Raw genomic sequence first — 17,922 nt, 5'->3', positions numbered from 1 at the left:
GGTTCGCTCTGTGCTGGCCATCCCTCCACCGTTACATCATAGACTCGTGAAAAAGTCGGGTCATTCCTTGTCTCATTCTCAATCATTGAGTTTGTTATCGGTAGACACTCCACTATGGATGAGTGGAACAACTCTACTGGGTCCACTGTACTCGCTTCTTCCACCATCGGCAATGGCAAGCGTGATAACCCATCAGCATTTCCATGCTGTTTGGACCTTTTGTACTCAATTTCATATTGGTGTGCCCCAAGTAACACGGACCACCTTTGTAACCTTTGTGCTGTCATGGTGGACACGGCCTTGTTTGGGTTGAATATGGACACCAACGGCTGGTGGTCTGTCAGCAATGTGAACTTTTTACATTGTAGGTAATGGTTGAATTTCTTCACGCCCCACACAAGACTGAGGGCCTCCCTATCTATTTGAGCGTAATTTCGCTCCGCGGGTGTCAATGATCGTGACGCGAATGCCACTGGCCTTTCCGAGCCATTTGGTAGCCTGTGCGAAAGTACTGCCCCAATTCCGTACGGGGAAGCATCACAAGCTAGACGAAGGGGTAATGCTGGGTTGAAATGAGCCAACACTTCTTCAGAGGTAATCAACTCCTTGCTTCTGCGAAAAGCCCTTTTGCATTCTTCACTCCACTTCCATGGTGTTTCTTTCCGCAACAGATCATTCAGCAGATGCAGCACCGTGGATAAATTTGGCAGAAACTTGTGATAGTAATTAATCAACCCCAAGAATGATCTTAACTGTGAAACGTTTCCTGGAGCGGGGGCCTTCACGACCGCTTTTATCTTTTCAGGTGGCTTATGCAGTCCCTCTCGGTCAATGACATGACCGCAGTATGAGATCCGTTTTTGGAAGAACTCACACTTCTTGCGATTAACCCGAAGGCCATACTCCTTCAACCTGGTGAGTACCAGTTTCAAATTCGTGAGGTGTTCTTCCTCATCTTTTCCCGTGATTAAAATGTCATCTAAGTAGCACTGCGTGCTTGGAATTCCTTGTAACACCTGTTCCATGGCCCTCTGCCAAATTGCTGGCGCCGAAGCTACCCCAAAGACCAGTCTATTATAGCGATACAAGCCTCTGTGAGTGTTGATGGTGAGGTACTGGCGTGACTCTTCCTCGACCTCCATCTGTAAATATGCCTGAGCCAGGTCTATTTTTGTGAAGTGCTTCCCTCCAGCCAACGAAGCAAAGATATCTTCAATCCGCGGAAGCGGGTATTGTACCGTGTGAAGCACCGGATTCACAGTGATCTTGAAATCTCCGCAGATACGGACCTTCCCCGGTCCCCCTGGCTTATTACTTGGTGAGGACTTCATGACGGGAACAATGGGCGTGGCCCACTCACTCCAGTCCACTTTTGACAGAACCCCTGATCGTTCAAGTTCTTCCAGTTCTGCCTCCACCGCTGGTCGTATTGCGTAAGGTACCGATCTGGCCTTAAAAAACTTTGGGCTTGCATGTTCTGCAATCTTAACCTTTGCTTTAATTCCTCGCAGTGTTCCCAGTCCTTGCTGGAATACCTCTTTAGCTTCGTCCAATATTCTGGACAACCGTTCCGGTTTGACATCCTCTTTTTCCGAATCCACCGTCATGGTGTTTAGTGAATGCCAGTCCATCTTTATTTTTCGGATCCACTCCCGTCCCAGAAGTGGTGGACCTCCCTCAGGCAACACATACAGGTCCAACCGGTGGTGATCTTTATCCTTGTATCTCACCTTGACTTCTATCTTTCCGATGGGGAATACTTTGTGCCCCGTGTATGTCTGTAGTACTAGTTCCGTATCCCGTAGTGGAATATGCTTGAAAAACTTTTTATAGTCATGCTTATTCATGACCGTCAATGCCGATCCGGTGTCCACTTCCATTTTTACTTGGACCTTTGCAATCTGTAGCGTTATCCAGATAGTTTGTCGGTCAGCTTCATTACTCACATTGTGAATTCTCAGACTGTCCAGTCCTTTGCATTTGGAGTGTGAGTCCGACTTCTGTTCCCTCAGACTCTTCCTAGTCACCTCTTGCACTTTTCCGTACCATTTTTGTGGTGACTCCTTATTGTTGTACGTTGTTCCTGACCGGCATACCTTAGCTATGTGCCCGATCTTGCCACATTTCCTGCATTCTTGGTTTTTAACCCAGCATTGATTCTGGTCGTGTGTTGTCTTCCCACAACGATAGCATTTTGTTGTCCTCGAGGTAATTTGGTCCACCCCGAGTGCCGCCGCCTTTAGCTGCATTTCCGCCGTTCCTTTCGCTGCGGCTTCGTGCGATGCAGCTATAAGGACAGCCCTGTCTAGTGTGAGGTCATTCTCTTCCAGTAGTCGCTTTTGCGTCCCTTCTTTGGACAATCCACATACGAACTTGTCTCGCAGTGCCTCTGTCAGATTCCCTCCGAACTGGCAGTGTTCCGCTAGCCTACGCAGTTCGACCAAGTATGCCGTGTTGCTTTCGTCTTTCTTCTGCGTTCTTGCATAGAATTTGGATCGTTCAGCCAGTATCAACGGTGTGGGGTTCAAGTGATCCTTCAGCACTGCTACAATATCATCCAAAGTCTGATCCGCCGGTTTAGCTGGTGAGAGAAGATGCTTCAACAACCCGAATGTTTTCGCACCCATCATGTTAAGTAAGGTTAAAGCTTTTTCATCCTTAGCTATTTTGTTAGCCTTACAATGTATCTCAATACGTTCCACGTACGTGGCCCAGTCTTCTATCTCAGAATTAAAATCGTTAATATTCCCTCGCTTAGGCATCTTCCTTTCCCTGGGAGCAGCACAAGTATTTCTTTAAATCCTTATTTATTATTTATTTATTTCTAAGATGGCGGTTTTTCCCGCGAAAATGGCGGTTTCCCACTCTTTCCTTCTCTCCCCGCCCCTTCAATGGCGGTCTCCCGCGTCTGTCGTCTTCTCCGCCTAATGGCGGCTTCCCGCGTTTCTTCCCTGGTGGGAGGGGTACGCTTTCCCCACAGCGGACAGGTTCAGCCGCTGGGCTGGCTTCCGCACAGCTCCCCTTACTCGGCTCTGTCTTTCTCTCCCGCTCGCACGGCTCTACCGGCGCTGGGTACCCCGTTCACAAAGAACAGTTCAGCCGCTGGACTGGCTCTCGCGCAGCCTCTCTCCCCTTGCTCGGCTCTGTCTCTCTCTCCCCCACGTTCGGCTCTACCGGCGCTGGGTACCCCGTTGGTGGAGAACAGTTCAGCCGCTGGACTGGCTCTCGCGCAGCCTCCTTTGGTCGGCTCTGCCTCTCCCACACGCCCGGCTCCCGTTCGCCTCCCAGCCCTCACGCAGTCCGGTGCTTCCCTCCCCGGCTGCGGCTGAGTTTCTCTCTTCCCGCGCCTGCTCCCGGTCTCAGCGCTTCGTGGCTTCGGTCGCTGCCCGGCTTTTCCCGCCGATCGCGGTCCGGCTATCTCACGACGCCGTTGGACCCGCCTTCCTGACCAGCTCTGCTCCCCCTCGACCGTGGTCGAGTGCACAGCCCTTATCCTCCGGATTTCGTTACACTTTTCCCTACTCACAGTCTCCGCGGCCGCCTTGTTTCCTGCTGATCGGCTCACTCCGCACCGTGGTAGAAGGGTAGTCAGTGCCTGTTGCTGATGGAAGCTTTTGTTGCTAAAGTCTTCCTCCTTTCTATTGCTGCAGCCTCGTGTTTTCTTCCAGCAGAACGACGAGGGCGGTTGCCTCTCTTCGACGCTCTTTAGTTGCTTTGGTAGTCTTGCCGCAGGGTACGATCGGACTCGTCGCCACTGTAAAGTCTGTGGGTTGTACAGTTAATAACGACACAGACTTCAGGAATAACAAACAAACAGGTCTTTACTATTCGAAGGTCAGGGCGAATCTGCCCCAGCAATCCTGCCACAACACTTATATACTGGTGTGGTCACTGTCGGTATTACAGTATACAGAAGCCAAACAAGTAGTGCCACACCTAAAGTAGTTCTCTTAAAGGTGAACGGTTACATACAATAGTTTCCTTAAAGGTAGACGGGTACATACACTACAATCCCCAGCATCTAAGCTTTGACCACGCTTGATCAGCTCCGATAGCCAGGTCACATCGTCTGCAAGCCCGATACGAGACTCCCAAAACAAGCGCTCTGCTCGGAGTTCCAACACGGCAAGAGAGCCCCAGGTGGGCCGAGGAAACGCTTCAAGGACACCCTCAAAACCTCCTTGAAAAAATGCAACATCCCCACCGACACCTGGGAATCCCTGGCCCAAGACCGTACAAAGTGGAGGAGAAGAATCCAGGAAGGCGCCGAACTCCTCGAGTCTCTTCGCCGGGAGCAAGCGGAAGCCAAGCGCAAGCAGCGCAAGGAGCGCACGTCAACCCAAGCACCCCATCCACCCGCCCCTTCAACCACCGTCTGCCCCACCTGTGACAGAGACTGTAGGTCCCGCATTGGACTCATCAGTCACCTGAGAACTCATTTTTAATGTGGAAGCAAGTCATCCTCGGTTCTAAGGGACTGCCTAAGAAGAAGATACCCCAATGCAGATGAATAGCCCACTGACAAAGGAATATAGCAAAAGGAGTAGGCTCTTCAGCCCCTCGAGCCTGTTCTGCCATTCTATTAGATCATGGCAGATCTGTATCTCAACTTCATTGACTCGTCTTTTTCTAAAAATCTATCCATCTCAGTCTTGAAACTTTCAATCGACTCAGCATCCACTGACACTTGCTGACCAGGCTTACACCTGAACAGCAGCCACTTGGGTAACTGGTGCCTGTGAAACTGTGGTTGCTGGCACTGAAATTTCAGCCCTGGTGTTCCCAGTGGAGTTAACACCCTCAGGAGAGGAAAGAGGGGAGAAAAATGCGTGCAGAAAATTAAGAAATTAAAAAAGAACCATAACTTTGCATCACATAATCAGATCTGAGGGGTGTAGAAATTGGGTATGGATTAAATTACTGGACTAGAAATCCAGAGGCCTATACTAATAATCCAAGAATGTGATTTCAAATCCCACCATGGCAGTTTGTGAATTTAAAGGCAGTTTAAAAAATCTGGGTATAAAAGCTGGTATCAGTAAAAGTGACCATAAAGCTGTCATAAATAACTGGCTCACTAATATCCTTTAGGGAATGAAATGTGTTGTCCTCATCTGGCCTCATCTATACTTGAAGGAAAATCAATGAATGAGGCATCCTGATGTGCTATCCTGATGTGCTATCCTGGAGCTCTTGACTGCAAGACCAAGAGTGTCTCCGGCTCTACCTCCCAGTCTGCACCCTCCAGACTGACCAGTGCTTGTTCTCGGATTCCTCTTCTCCACTACTAGAGGCTGGTCTTTCAGCCACTACACCCTGCTCTCTGGAATTCTCTTCCAAAACCACATTACTTCACTGCAAAACCATATCACTTTATTGCCTCTCTTCCTGCTCTCAAGAACGTTCTTGGTTTGCGCATGTTAAATCCCTTTACTCCATGCTGTGTGTCCACCTCTTCCCCCTGTGGAGCATTCTGAGACCAAACTATATCAATGTACATTATTGTTGTTCATTGGCAGAGACCTGGGAGCAGGTGGCTTGTCTCCCATCTTTCATCAAGGAACAGTACACGGCCATGACAGGGAAGGGATGACATTTTTATTAAATGAGCAGGAGAGATACACCTAAAATCAGCTCAATCTACTTGAATTGCACCTGCCGCTGTCTGATCAGGGAATAGTACGGTGCTGGGGTTTGAGTCTTCTGCCTTCATGACTAGAGGTAGCTGTCCAGTAGCTGTCAGGCCAGCAATAAGGAAGAAATTGCAAAAAGGGGAAAAAGAAAACATTCATCTAATAAACTCTGATAAACAGTAACTATGGACATGTCTGTTTCTGCTGGATTACAGCTGTCTTTTTGATGGTGATTACTTCCGCCAGTGTGTGCACTATGTATTGTTTTTAAGAGCACTGTGTAGGTGTGTCTGTACTGGCTTTTCAAGCTAGAGTGATGTGGGTTAACAACGAAGACAGACTGTCTCTTTAGGCAGTGCTGAAATAGAAGGTCATTTTTCGTCATGGTGACGAATACAGAAGCAGATGGTTGCCCTGGCGATTGAGCATGACAGTGGCATTAGCCACAGTTATCAGAGAAAGCAGCGATCTGGAGCAAAGCGGAAGCGTGTGAGAGGAGAGTGTTAGAGGGAGAAAACAACTCAGAACAGGACAAGGGGATTCAGGCAGACTGCAAAAAAAACATTTTTGCACAGAAAGAAAAAAGTGAAATACATGGAAGAGTACAAATGTGTATGTGTGTGTGTGTTTTAAATTACATTTTTCTTTTCAATTGAGAAGTCAAAGTTAAAGGCCTATTGGATGACTCCCGGATTGAAAAGAGTACGAAAGATGAAGTAAATTAGAAAGTAGTGATTTGGAAAATGTGTGTGTATAATTGTGAGAATATCACAGATTGATAAAAAGTGAGTAAGGCTACTAAGGATGGCGAAAAACATTCATATTCTGACATAAATATGAATTATCCATAAGTAGCTGAGCTTTAACTTCAAATCCAATGGTTCGGCAGGATTTTCTGCTGGAAGGAAATGCTGTGAGGTGCTCATAGATCCAACTTAATCTATAAAGGAAGATACACTTTTGCTGAAAGTATACATAGTGTTTCAGTTAATAAACAAGCCAACTTTAGCAAAGAGACATTTTGGTTAATTTTCAGAACAGACGGACTTCGACGGGTGGGCGATGGGTTCACCGTCCGATGTGATCAGCGAGAGGCCCAAACCACTTTGATGGTTGGGTCTCGTTTAGTTTTCATTGGTGGGCTACCCATGCGTTTTGAGCAGTTTACTGAATTGGAAGACAGGATTTCTGCCAGGCCTTGCAGCCATTTAAAGAGTGAATGCCCCTCTTGAAGCAAGGTGTAATTTTGCTGTGCTGAAATTGTTGCTGTTATACAGCGATTTGGGCTGAAACATGTCCCAAGCAAGAGGACCAAGGTCTAAAGACTCAGCACTAGAGATCCTTGTGGAGCAGGTGAGGGCACAGTCAGGTCCTCTTCCCCTCAGATGGCAGGAGAATGCCCAGACTGACTCTGTAGCAGGCCTGCAGGGAGGTGGCAAAAAATGTAAATGCCTGAACCATCACACCCAGGACAAGGGTTCAGTTCTGCTAGAGATTCATCAACCTGACCCAGACAGAAAGGATGAGAATGGTGTGCTCATATCTCAATTACTCTGCATTACACCCTGCCGTAGTATTCACTCCTCCTCAGCACTCCAAATGCTTCCCTCCCCCACTCCACATGCTTCACCTCCGATCACAAGGGGACACATCACCAACTCTTCTTATTCAAATCACACACTCACCTTCTGCTGCTACAACTGGCACAAACAGCATTCGTCTTTTAGCTGGCTGTGACTAGAAAGCATTTCACTCCTCTGCTGACTGCTTTCACATTGGAGACACTTCTTTGCACATGACCATCTTCCCATCTTGCTCACAGTTTGCTGCTTCGCCCTCTCAGCATGTCCATTATATGAAGCTGCCTCACACATCTGCACAACTCTTTACAAGAACCACACACTAACTCACTCTTACCCTTTCCGCAGGACAAGCCAGCATACAGAACAGCCATGATAGGACCAGGACTGGAGGAGGGACAGCCTCCACCCAGGCCCTCATCCAGATAGAGGAGGAAGCAATGAAGATAATGGAGCAGGCAGCTCGAGAAGTGTTGGCAACGGTGATGCTAGAAGCAATGATCTGCAGGATGTCTACCTATTACTTGTGCCTATTCACATTCCTCAAGCAATCACACATACAGGCAGAGTGGCAACCTGGTATTGCACAACACTGCCAATCACCTGCTACTGCCTAACCTTTTCATGTCATGCTGACCCTTGTTCCTCACCCACTTTTTCTAGTTCCATCTCATGACATGGACCCTGCAGAAGAAGATTCTTCAGGAGAGGCATCGGCACTCGCTCTGACCCTCCAAACTAGAAATTAGCACCCGAGTGGTATAGATAGGGGGTTATGTTTTATTTTGAACTGGTTAATATTTCAGCTAAAATAGCAGAGAGGAACTCCAGACAAACACGTTGAATGTCTAAAGCTTGTATCCCATGGTGTAATATCGGGACCATAGAAGCTGTATAGAATTTTGGGGAAATATTGAACAGTTTTTATGTCAAACTGCTATCTTTTTGATTGATCTCAATCCTTTCTCTGTTTTTAAATTAAAAACTGCACTTTTTCTACCCTCCTCTCCTGAAGGCACTGAGGCTGATTTTAGTTTTGATGAATTGAACCACTGTGATGCGGGTGCAGCAAGATTAGTGCCGGCCCACGTCAATGAGCCTGTTTTTCCAGGTTCAGCCTCATTAACACATTGTGGGTGAACACCAGGAATAAATTACATCTCTGACTGGCAGCTCGCTCATTAATGGGCAACAAATCGCATGCTGCAGCTGGTCAGAAAGACTTACAGCAGTTTAAAGAAGCATTGTTGCAGCGGTGAAGAAAGCTGAAGAGGTACGTTCATCACCTTGCAGCCATGTGAACCAACAGTTCCAGTGTTCTGATGGAGCTGTAGATATTTTATTGCGCTGTTGTATCAGGCGAGGGAGGTCCTCTTTCCTGCAGATGGTCATTGTGTGTTGTGCCATATGGGTCAGGATGGCTTGTAGGAAGTTGCGACAAAATTCTTACTTGCACCTGGCTACATTGCCATAAAAAGTTTCATGTGTCCACCAGGTGTGCCCCTGAAACCTTATATTAATGCTGGTATTAAACATCAATGGCATGGCCTGTTCCCTCCCATCCACACATCCTGCAATACCTTGACATCATCCCATAATTACCCATTTGTCCACCAGCAATAACTTCACTGCACATCCTTTCACACTAACAACTGCTTTCTTCATATCTTTAACTGCAGTTCCCCAGACAAATATTTCCATCTATTGTACCTGTATGATGCTTCTTCCTGTAATCATAGCCCCTATGGGCAGCAGACTGATACATGTGCATCATGTACATCTCCCATCCAATGTCAACAATTCAGCTCATTATACTCTTTTTGTAGGAGAGGACTGCATATAACAAGGGCACAGGAGGAGGCAGCACAACAGGTACAGGACACAGAGACTATGGAGGAAGCAGGGGATGGGAGAAGTAGGAGTTCTGGTATAGCTCAAGGTTGTACCCAACTTTTTATGTTGTTCCTTTTCCATTCTATTCACTTACTCGCTGGAATTAAAGCTCACAATTCTTTGTCAGTTAATCTGCAGAAAGCAACATGTGACCAAATTATCAGCAAGGTAGCATCATAACCCTTGTTCTCCTTCTCTTCTAGTTAAGCCACACAAAGCAGAGTCAAGGGCCAGGGAGCTGGTGGAAGCAAAGAACCTCCGAATAGGCGCCATCGCTCACACTATCATCCACTCCACAGGATTTTGGCAGTGACTTTGGGAAGAATGCACTGAGTGATACACAAAGTACAAGTGAGAAAGAACAGGGGGTAGTGGCACAGAAAGCACAGGATCCAGCTGTCTGGAGATTGCAAACATTCTCAGCTGATGAGAATATTGATGCAGACCTCAGGGGCCCTGCTTTTAAAACAAGGATGCTTTCTGAGCATGAATAATTGCTGCAGCCTTTGAGGCCTGTGCCTAGGAGCTTCCAGCACATGACAGCTAGTATGGAGGAGTCCACCATCCGCATGTCTGCTGTTCTGCCTAGAAAAGAAACTCAAACGTGGAGCTTTTGGCAATTCCACAGACATTGCAGTAGAATCCCCTTGACAGAACCCTAACACCAGTCTTAGCACATCTCATGAATCTCATATAGCTGCCATACAGGCCTTGGACTGGACTCTTTCCTCCGTGGGTAAGCTTGGAGATTGCATTGAGTCAACTACTGATGGAGGCTTTAATAATCTCAGTGCTGTCAATGGGTTTGCTGTCATGTAGATCAGTTTCCAGTAGCAGAGGCAGAGTACAATGGGCATGGATGATGTCCCTATCTATCTGGATGATAACATCTCTGCACCCTTGCATCACCCCTATCCAATGACTGCAGATGTGCGCAAAAGCACGCAGCTGCCAAAAGTGGTGCCGCCTGCTCACAGAATTTGAGGACTACCTTTCCATCAAGACCCTTTCAGAGACACACAGGAACAGTCAATTATGGGCCATGAAGAAGAAGTTGATTAGGTAGTAGAGCACCTCAGACGCACACAAGTATAGGCACCAGGATGGCATAAAGTAGATAAACCGACCCCATTTTTGGGAAATACAGTTTGGCGGCACTTCTGTTGCACTGTGTCCAGACAGTGTTCACCCAAGTAAACCAAATAAAGTTGGATTCCAATGGGAAGTTTGGTGAGGGGCATTGATCGCCACACATTTTTATGATCCATTACTGAAAACATTTATGAAATGCAACAGAGACTAAAATTGGCACCTTTGACTCCTTGCTTGGGTGTAGTTCTACCGGCTTGGTTTTACCTCCAGTACATCACCCAAGTGGCCATTTTCATGTGTGAGCCTAGAGAGTGAGTGTGAGTAACTTATTTGACTGTAGAAGGCATGAGTTCGGAGCCCTATTGTATCCTCACCCAACATCCACACATCCAGCAAGAGCCTTGGCTGATTTACCCCTCCCTAGCCCAGGAATGCTGAGATGAACCGTACAGCCTTCCCAGCTGAGAACAACTAACTCAGCATAGATTGGGGATCAGGCTTAGGACCATCCCAGTTTGTATGACTTAACTATTTATCATGTAACCAGCTGAGCCATCGGGGAAAACCTTAGTTCCTCTCTCTCCAAATATATATCTAATTGCCCTTGTACCAATATATACTGCCCGCTTTGATTGACTTCCATGGTAACTAATTCATAACTGTATTACCCTTTGCATGATTTACCTTCTAACTTCCTAATTTGTAACTTGTGTCCTTTGGTATTCAATCAGTTTTCCTGGATCAATTTTGTATATTCCCTTCATAATCTTGAAAACTTTAATTAGCTCACTTCTAACTCTGCTATTTTCTTACACAGTATTCAATATAGCATATATACTATATTCAATAATGTACTTAATCTCAAATGGAACAATTATAAAGACCTTATGCACTACTGTGTCCAAACCAGTGTGCATTTAACTGCATTATACTTAATTCATTGTGTAGTCTCATCGGTATTGTATCAATGCAGTACCACTAGCTGTACCACTATATTTTGTACTGATCAGTGTATATTATAAACGTACAGGCAAATAATGTACTCCATAGTACTGTTGCGCATTGGGCTTGATAAAGTGCCCTATAAGGAGAACTTGGAGTCTGAACATATGTTATTTGCTAGGCTCATAAAGCACATGAAAAATTGAAATCACGGCTAGGTCCATAATTCAACTGGAGTGCCTGAACAACGCTCACATTAAACTAAAACGAAGCCCGTTTACTCCTGTTTGTGCTCTTAAAGAGGCCTCATTTATTAACATTTACTGCCAGTACCTGATATTTATTTTCCACCTATGTACTTCTTCTTTGTTGGCAATTTGTGTAGCTGTTTCACTGCTTTGCTGTTTAGCTGTTTTGTCACAAAGGAAATTACAGTCCGCTTCTTAAAGCTGCATTGCCTCTGGTAGCTTGGCCTGTTTCCCTGGGAATATTTTTTACTGTGCTGCCTTTATGGCATCCCTCTGGGAGGAGAAGGAGGATCAGAGGAGACATGTTTGACTGCAGAAATGTGCACAGTCTTTCCAAGCAACTGCAGGAGATTTCTGCCAAACCTCCTGCGAAGTCTGAATCCCGAGTTTCAGCAGTTGAAGGAGTCATCAAGCTGGCTCTCTGGCTGTGATATCTCCAATTGCACATGTACTTGCTCCTCCTCAATCAAGAAACATGCTTCAACAAGTGCTCCCTCATGGAACTCACTAATTAACCCCAACCATCGCCAGTATTCATATAGAGATGAGGGGCTCGAATTTCCAAGCCCTGTGGAGGCAGGTTTGGAGGTGGGAGTGGGGGGAAAATTGCAGAATCGGGGAGCACGAACCCTTCCTGCCCCCAACCCACCTCCATGCCCGTTTTCCAGGAGGCGGGTACCTGACCTGTGCTGGGAGCCGCCTCCCCGAGGCGGGAAGGGGATTAGTGCCAATTAACTGCCTGTTAACAGGTAGTTAACAGGCAGTTTTTGGCCTAATCCCTATTTTTAGCCCTGAAGTGTGGGCTGCCCGACGGCTCCAAACCATGCAAAGTTAGCGAGGCGGGCCGTCAGGCTGAAGGGCTTGGAGGGTTCGAGATGTCCGGTGTTCAGGTGAGTGATGGGTGCATGAATGCAGAGGTAAGTGTGTTTGGTGTGTGTAAAGTGTTTAAATAAGTTTTACTTACCTTTACTTACTAATGCAGGCTTCCTTCCTTCAAGTCTCGGGAGTCCCTCATCTCATTGGCACAGAAAGCAGAATGGCCGCGAGCTGTTAAAAGTTGCAGCATTCTGCTTTCTGTTCTGGGGAGATTTCTAACTGAGTCTGTGGAGAAGGACTCAAGTTAGAAGTCAGACTGTCAGTGTTTGACAGCTTCATAGAGCTGTCAAACGCTGATATTTCATCTGTCAAAAGCTCTTCACAGATGAAATGTCAATCCCTGACGCCACCTGTAACCGGGTGTCCCGCTGGGTGGGCTCAACAAGGTCAATCAAGGGAAAATCGCGTGGGTTGGCCACAAATCGATGGAGCCCAAAAAGTGGGAGCCCCGCCTCCATCACGTCCCCATTGACAAAATCCAGCCCCTCGAGGTCTCCATTTCCTCTATGCCCATCCATCGAGTGCCTGGACACAAGGTTGTTCAGCAATGCTTCAGTAGAAGACAAGTTGAATGCCATTAAAGGTATAATGCTGATCATGCAGGATAAATACATTGGCAAAACTAACAAACGTGGTACTAAATGGAATAACTAACATATTAAACGTTAGATAAAGAGGAAAAAAGGCCTGTACAAATCCTGCAGGGAGAAAGAAGGGCCTTTTTGGGATGAAGATAAGAAAATGCAGAAACATGTCCAAAGGTTGATCAGAAGAGCAAAGAGACCTGCAAAAAAGCATAGCAGCTGAGTCTAAGCATCACAGTAAAAAATTATTTCCGTACCACAACACTAAGACAGCAGTCGGAGAAGAAGTTCTGTGTGCAGTTCTGGTCGCCGCACTATAGGAGGGATGTGATTGCATTGGAGAGGGTGCAGAGGAGATTCACCAGGATGTTACCTGGGCTGGAGCATTTCTGCTATGAAGAGAGACTGGACAGGCTGGGGTTGTTTTCCTTAGAGCAGAGAAGGCTGAGGGGGGACCTGATTAAGGTGTACAAAATTATGAGGGCCATAGATAGGGTAGATAGAAAGGAACTTTTCCTCTTAGTAGAGGGGTCAATAATCAGGGGGCATAGTTTCAAGGTAAGGGGCAGGAGGTTTAGAGGGGATTTGAGGAAAACCTTTTTCACCCAGAGGGTGGTTGGAATCTGGAACTCACTGCCTGAAAGGGTGGTAGAGGCAGGAACCCTCACAACATTCAAGAAGCATTTAGATGAACACTTGAAACGCCAAAGCATACAAGGCTACGGACCAAGTGCTGGAAAATGGGATTAGAATAGACAGGGCTTGATGGCCAGCACAGGCACGATGGGCTGAAGGGCCTCTTTCTGTGTTGTATAACTCTCTAAATGAGAACCATAAAAGATACATACGGGCTTGAAACTGATGGTGAGCACAAAACATTAAATATTCTGAATAACTACTTCTTCCAAATATTCACAGGGGAAGACATGAGCAACAAGAAATTCACCAAACAAAGATATCCTAAGCATAATCAGTGACTTCACTATAAATAAGATGGAAGTCCTAGACATGCTACATGTGCTCAAATCACATGATTCCCCAAGGATAGATGATATTTATCCCAGAGTTTTAAGAGAAACTAGGGAGGAGATTTTCGATGTTGCAGTTTCCTATTCTTCAGCGAGTTTCTAATCCATTCCTAGGGTTTAGCTTGAATCCCCAAAACTCTGAGTTTAATTAATAGCCTCTCAGGTGGAAATTTATCATAAGCCTTTCAGAAGTCGAGGTATACCATGTCAGACAGCTTACCACAGTGCACTTGGGCTATCACTTTCCCAAAGAAGTCGAGGAAGTTGGACAGGCAGGATTTTCCTCTTTAATCCATGCTGACTACTTCTAACTAGCATCACTTTAGCTTGTTTAGTATTTGCTGGTACCTCCCCAAAGTCTATTGACTCCCTTATAATGATTGTCAATGCAGAAAAGTACCACAAGATTGATCCTTAGTGTCATGGGATCTGGGTTATAAGGAAAGACTGGAGAGACTGGGCTTTTTAGCCTGGAATGGAGGCACCTGAGATATAATTTAATAAAGGAATATAAGATTGTTAAGGGTTTAGAAAAAGTTAACCCAGAATAATGGGCCCGAACTTGCGGTTGGAGGCTTCCCGCGAGCGGATGCCTCCGAAGCGCAATAAAACTATGCACCTACCTGATGGTACTGGATCCACGGAGACTCATAGAATCATAGAATCATAGAATGGTTACAGCACAGAAGGGGGCCATTCAGCCCGTCGAGCCTGTGCTGGCTCTCTGCAAGAGCACTTTAGCTCATCCCACTCCCCCACCCTTTCCCTGTAGCCCTGCAAATTTTTTCTTTCAGGTACTTATCCAATTCCCTTTTGAAAGCCATGATTGAGTCTGCTTCCACCACCCTTTCAGGCAGTGCATTCCAGATCCTAACCACTCGCTGTGTAAAAAAGTTTTTTCTTATGTCGCCTTTGTTTTTTTTGCTGATCACCTTAAATCTGTGTCCTCTGGTTCTTGACCCCACTACCCAGACACTCATGATTTTGAACGCCTCTGTCAAATCTCCTCTCAATCTTCTCTGCTCTAAGGAGAACAACCCCAGCTTCTCCAGTCTATCCACACAACTGAAGTCCCTCATCCCTGGAAACTTTCTCGTAAATCTTTTCTGCACCCTCTCTAAGGCCTTCACATCCTTCCTAAAGTGCGGTGCCCAGAATTGGACACAATACTCCAGTTGAGGCCAAACCGGTGTTTTTATAAAGGTTCATCATAATTTCCACGCTTTTGTACTCTATACCTCTATTCATGAAACCCAGGATCCCGTAAGCTTTTTTAACTGCTTTCTCAACCTGCTCTGCCATCTTCAACGATTTGTGCACATATACCACCAGATCTCTCTGTTCATGCACCCCATTTAGGATTGTACCCTTTAGTTTAGATTCTTTCAACCAAAATGTATCACTTCGCATTTTTCTGCATTAAATTTCATCTACCACGTGTCCGCCCATTCTGCCAGCCTGTCTATGTCCTTCTGAAGTCTATCACTATCTTCCTCACTGTTCACTATACTTCCAAGTTTAGTGTCATCTGCAAATTTTGAAATTGTGCCCTGTACACCCACATCCAAGTCATTAATATATATCAAGAAAAGCAGTGGTCCGAGAACCGACTTCTGAGAAACACCACTGTATACCTTCCTCCAGTCCGAAAAACAACCATTCTGTTTCCTGTCACTTAGCCAATTTCGTATGCATGCAGTCACTGTCTCTTTTATTTCATGGGCTTCAACTTTGCTCGCAAGCCTATTATGTGGCTCTTTGTCGAACACCTTTTGGAAATCCATGTACACCGTGTCAACCGCATTGCCCTCATCAACCCCCTCTGTTACCTCATCAAAAAACTTGATCAAGTTGGTTAAACATGATTTGCCTTTAACAAATCCATGCTGGCTTTCCTTAATTATTCCACACTTGTCAAAGTGACTGTTAATTTCGTCCCTGATTATTGTTTCTAAAAGCTTCCCCACTGCCGAGGTTAAACTGACTGGCCTACAGTTGCTGGGTTTATCTTTACACCCTTTTTTGAACAAGGGTTTAACATTTACAATTCTCCAGTCCTCTGGCACCACCCTTGTATCTAAGGAGGATTGGAAGATTATAGCCAGTACCTCTGTGATTTCTTCCTTCACTTCCCTCAGCGTCCTAGGGTGCATCCCATCCAGTCCTGGTGATTTATCTACTTTAATTACAGCCAGCCTTTCTAGTACCTCATATTTATCCATTTTTATCCCATCCAGCAATGCCTCCTTCCTCATTGGACTGGGAATGTACTGATCAAGAAAATTCTCCTGAACACACTTCAGAAATTCTTCCCCCTCTCTACTATTACTGTCCCAGTCTATATTAGGGTAGTTGAAGTCCCCCATTATCACTACTCTATAGGTCTTGCATCTCTCTGTAATTTCGCTACAAATTTGCACCTCCATATTTTTCCCCACTAGTTGGCGCCTATAGAATACACCTAGTAGTGTAATGGCACCTCTATTATTTCTTAACTCTAGCCATATAGATTCTGTCCTTGACCCCTCCAGGACATCCCCTCTCTCCAGCACTGTAACATTCTCCTTAATCATAGAGTGATAGAATCATCGAGTCATAACGGCACAGAAGGAGGCCATATGGCCGATCGAGTCCACGCCGGCTCTCTCTAGAGCAATCCAGTCAGTCCCATTCCCCCACTCTATCCCCGTAGCCCTGCAAGTTTATTTCCCTCAAGTGCCTTTCCAGTCTCCGCTTGAAAACACTGAGTGTCTCCGCTTCCACCACTTCTGTCGGCGGCGAGTTCCAGGTTCGTACCACTCGCTGCATAAAAAGTTTTTCCTCACATCCTCCCTGCATCTCTTGCCCAAAACCTTAAATCTGTGTTCCCTAGTTCTTGTACCATCAACTAGTGGGAACAGCCTTTCCCGGTCTAGCCTATCCAAACCTGTCATAATCTTGTACACCTCCATCAAGTCACCCCTCAACCTCCTTTGCTCTAATGAAAACAAATCCAGCTTCTCCAACCTGTCCTTATAACTAAGATCCCCCATCCCCGGAACCATGCTGGTAAATCTCCTCTTCACATCCTTCCTAAAGTGTGGTGACCAGAACTGGATGCAATACTCCAGTTGTGACCTAACCAGCGCTTTATAAAGGTTCAGCATAACTTCCCTACTTTTGTACTCAATGGGGCTGATTTTCCGCAGGTGCGGGGAATTTTCGGGTTCCCCAAATGTCGGGGTTCCCACACGAATCTAAATGGGTCTGCCACATCGATGCAATTTTCCCTCAATTGGCCAAGTCATTTCCAGCGTGTGGGAACCCTTGCTAATTGACTATTTCCAGTCAGAAAGCCCCACAATATGATGTCATCATTTGTGGTGCTTTCAAGGTCCACAGCAAGCACTGCATCCTCTGAAGGCTTCCAAATGAACCATACAGGATGGCAGAGGAGCCTGCAGCAGCTGTGGCCAGTGCCAGACCCCGAGCTACCTTCAAATTCGACGAGGCTTCACTGCAGGCATTATTGGATGGGGTTAGGGCCCACAGGGAGGTCCTCCTCCCTAGGTCAGGGAAGAAGAGGCCTCCCACTGAGATCAAGGCTGCATGGCTGCAGGTGTCAGCAGATGTCAACTCGCTGGGAGTCACCAGAAGAACCTTGGCATTACATCTCTAACTCCTTCCTTTACTCCCCCACAGTACCATCCAGAGCCCCCATCCCCACTGTGGAGGAGGAAGAGGCTGTGCAGCCACACTCCTCAGAGGAAGCTCCAACCTCTGAGGGCGCAGCGTCAGCAGAAGTAAGCACACCCAGCACCAGCGCAGACACTCACACCTCGGGGGGACCTTCAGGACATAGAGTAGTGTTGTCACCTGGTGTTTCACAGCTCACAAGTGAGAATCAGCAGATTGTGGAGGCAGGGACAGCAGTGGAGAGTCCTCGTCGGAGGGCGCAGGACTCTGCCAGCTCAGCTCAGCTGCATGTCGACCCTCTGCCTCTGGATCCATCCGTAACATCAGAGGTGATGGAACTCCATGCACAGATGCAGGAGTCTCTGGCAGGT

Source organism: Somniosus microcephalus, chromosome 15 (assembly GCF_052327205.1).
Source record: "Somniosus microcephalus isolate GS21.2 chromosome 15, FLI_Smic_1.0, whole genome shotgun sequence".
Classification (NCBI taxonomy): domain Eukaryota; kingdom Metazoa; phylum Chordata; class Chondrichthyes; order Squaliformes; family Somniosidae; genus Somniosus; species Somniosus microcephalus.
Note: the sequence above shows the minus strand (reverse complement) of the source record.